This window comes from Liolophura sinensis, chromosome 7, assembly GCF_032854445.1.
Source record: "Liolophura sinensis isolate JHLJ2023 chromosome 7, CUHK_Ljap_v2, whole genome shotgun sequence".
Lineage (NCBI taxonomy): Eukaryota > Metazoa > Mollusca > Polyplacophora > Chitonida > Chitonidae > Liolophura > Liolophura sinensis.
Genome location: NC_088301.1, coordinates 17,244,610 through 17,248,197, shown reverse-complemented (window position 1 = coordinate 17,248,197; position 3,588 = coordinate 17,244,610). Strand labels below are relative to the sequence as shown.

Genomic DNA, 3,588 nt, shown 5'->3' with positions numbered 1-3,588 from the left:
TATCCCTCCATGCACCTGGGTGTTCTCTGTGGACAGTGCCCGGATGTTGTATTACACACAGATGGTCCCTGAGCACAGTTCCCACATCTCCTCCCACAGTCTGGTCCATACGTCCCGGGGGCACATACTGATACATGAACAAACTTACATAACAGGCCTACACATTAAGAATTCTTTTCATAGGACCTTAACTCACGTGTAGGAAACACAGAAATTGCAAAAGTCAAATGAAAAAATGACTGTGAGGTCATTTTTATGCCCTCACGTCAGTCAGAAGACAATGCAATACCTTTTGTAAGTCAAATGCATCCAACACATATTTAGTTCCACACTTTTCTTTCCTCTAGCTCATTGCTGATCCAAGATTTACTCTAGACATGTTGCTGATGTTTTTTTCACTCCAACCATTTGCAGTAGAAGCTTTTGCATAACAAAACGCTATATTTACCAACCGAATACGTTATGTTTCTTTTCTTAGCCTGTAGCTCATAAGAAAATGCATTATTGCCAGTGGCCCAACGCCGATAAATACATTATCGCCAGCGGTCCACCGCGGGTTGGCACCGGTGATGTTAAAACGTACTCAACTTTCCCGGTCACCGCTGATATACAACATCATGAGAAAACACAAACCGTAGGTTCGGCAGACTTAACCATCCGCTGGGTTAATGAGAGCCAGTTGCTTGCGTGCTTTTGTGATCTCACAATTATGGAATTGTTCTCACACTATTAATTTTTATAGAGGGTGTTATTCGTTGTCAAAGAAACTTACCGAAAATCTGTACTTCACACAGAGTAAGTGGTTTGAAAGTGTTTATCGAGATATTTACAGTGTTCCCAAACACAGGACCACTGACGTTACAAACTCCGTTGATGATATCCCCGGGACCTATTGGGGTCGTGGTGGTGTCCTGGTAACAGATTTTGTAACTCTGGGAGGAATTTCCAACGGACAGAGAGAAGCCGTTAAGTCGTTCACCACCTGAAGAATAAACAACAGAATTTGTTGGAACTATAGTTTGTTTCTTTCAACCAGTCGTCTTTGTTCTACACCTGGAAGCTCAGACATGGATATTTTGGAGATCAATGCTCTAGCCATGGGGATGAAATTATAACGCATTTTTAAATTGATAGTGTTAAACTGCATATGACTGGTTTCGATATTAAGAACTCATTCCTCGAAAAAAGCCTGGGAAAACCAGCGGAGCTTGGCAGGTAATTGACAAACCACCTGGCTTATAACCATAACAAGGAACAACAAAGGCTAGATTTGAGCCTGCAACCTCACTGGAGATTTATTACAGGAAGATAAGATGCATGGACTCTCGACCAGGTCAACTTCTTTAAGGACACTAAAAAGTTAACTTACACGGAGGGGAACACGGAGAAGCTTCCCTGTTATATATCCTGAACCGATAGATGCTGTACTGTGCATCCAGTGTCACCGTCCAAAACGCGGGATGTGGATTTTCTCTGGTGTGAGTACATGTATTTGGTGTCGCATAAAAATCAGGTCCAGTCCTACCATCAACGGCGAGTCCGGAGGTGAAGCTGAACCCTCCCTCGCTATAATCCGAAGACTGCGTCGTGCTTTGGTTAAATGCCACATTTCCTGCCATCGGAATCACAGTATTAGCATCAACATGGTGTTAGACATCATAGTTACATGTTGCTGTGTATAGTTTGATGTATTTTATCAATGATGTTATGTCAGAGCAGCATCCCTTTGCATGTTAATTGTTAAATGGCTAACATTTTTTGTACCCACATACAACAAACGTAATTTGGTTATTAATGCTTAGAAATGCCTCAAAAATGCAAAGTATCGTTTCGTTATTGCTAAACAAGAAAAAATGTAAAGTAGATTTTACTTCAAGTTAAACCCTCATCCATCCATATTTTACTTAAATAATAGCCAAGTTTTAAGAAAAAGGGAACTATCGCACATTGCCGGTCTACTCACAAAAGTGCAGACATTAAGCCTTAGACGCATAAGACTGAGATGTACACGTCAAGGTATCTGCGGACTGATTTATTTATTTATTTATTTGATGGGTGGTTTACCCCGTACCCAAGAATATTTTATTTATACAACGGCGGCCAGCATTATGTTGGGTGGAAACCGAGCCCGGGGAAACCCACGACCATCCGTAAGTTGCCGCAAGACCTCCCCACATACGAGCAGAGAGCGGGCCAGCATGAGTTGGACTTGAACTCACAGCAACCGCATTGGTGAGAGACTCCTGGCTCATTACGCTGCAGTAGCTCGCGAACCAACTGAGTCACGGAGGCCACCGACTAAATGATGGTTTCCACTACAGCCCCAGCAAAAGGTCAGAGAATGCACTGAATTGTCCTTCAACAAAGATTTACAATCAACAAAGTTTTTGTTGTACAAGTAATCCTGCCGATACGATTCTCATCTTCCTTTTAGGTGCTTCATCAGCTTTCAGCAGTGATTCCAGCAGAAACTGAGATGAGGTCATGAGGTAAGTATCTAAAATTCCACCAATATCTCAGTATGGACAACGCTCTCATTTTTTCAAAAATAAACTGAAAGTAATCACATTTTACTGGCATATAAATGAGCAAATGCTGATTTTATGGGCCGCTACTGAGGCTGCAATTAGAAATTTTCGTTTTGTTAAGATTAAAACTTACACGCAGTTGAGAATACTCCTAATGCATTGAAATATATATAGCGTGGCTTTTTCCAGATATAAACCTATATCACTTAACAAAAACCTTTCAAAAATGAAATTTGACATGCTCTACTGTTTTCTAATCACATTGTCTACTGGCTCTGTCTCTGTTCTTCCAACCATAATTTTGACGGAATTTGAAATATTCTTGAGTACGGCGTAAAACATTAATCAAATCAATGAATAAATAAAATAATTTTTTACTTTTCTTTACGACTATAGGTTGTCTAATATATAAATGAAAACAGCTGGCAGATGAAAATTTACCTAAATATGTAACAACATGTATATGTATATGGATGCTCACACATCATATATAAATTCATGTGTTTGGTATTGTGATACTTACGTCTGGAACAAGTAGGACCATCCCAGCCGAGAGCACACTTTCCGGAACATTCTCCGGTTTCCTGATTACACTGACTCAAGCAGTTGCCACACAGCTGGCCCCAAACTGAAATTAATAGACACCCATCATTAACTTTTAGAATACATGTTCGTCGGGTTAGATTTTATTACTTCTTTATGCAAATGTTGATTTGGCCCATTTAAGTTACTGGGTGGATAAGGCACTTAGTTATTGGACAATAGGCATAGAAATCTTATACCTTAATCTTAACACAGACATAACACCTAAAACTGCAGCCTGTTACCATGAGTTGTGAAATAAATAATAATACAGAGTGAGAAATGCATTATTTGTATTGCATTTAAATCTTTTCATGTGTAATTCTCCCAAGTGGGTGTAGCAAAGTTTAAAGGTTATCATGTTTAAAGATATACGGCCCTTAGACTATAAATCCATCGCGTTGAATTAAATCGCAAAGTTTGGTATACAATGCATGAAGAGTTGCAATCAAGGCGCAACCGAGATGCATATTTTATT

The 3,588-nt window shown here is 39.7% G+C and overlaps 1 long non-coding RNA gene across 1 annotated transcript; it reads right to left on the bottom strand.

The window, feature by feature from the left end:
• On the bottom strand, nucleotides 1-3,159 carry LOC135469693 (uncharacterized). Its single transcript, XR_010444351.1, has 4 exons — nucleotides 3,052-3,159; nucleotides 1,370-1,612; nucleotides 773-982; nucleotides 1-127 (listed from the first exon to the last, which is right to left on the bottom strand). It is a non-coding gene; the product is annotated as an uncharacterized LOC135469693 (long non-coding RNA).
• Nucleotides 3,160-3,588: the final 429 nt, after the last annotated feature.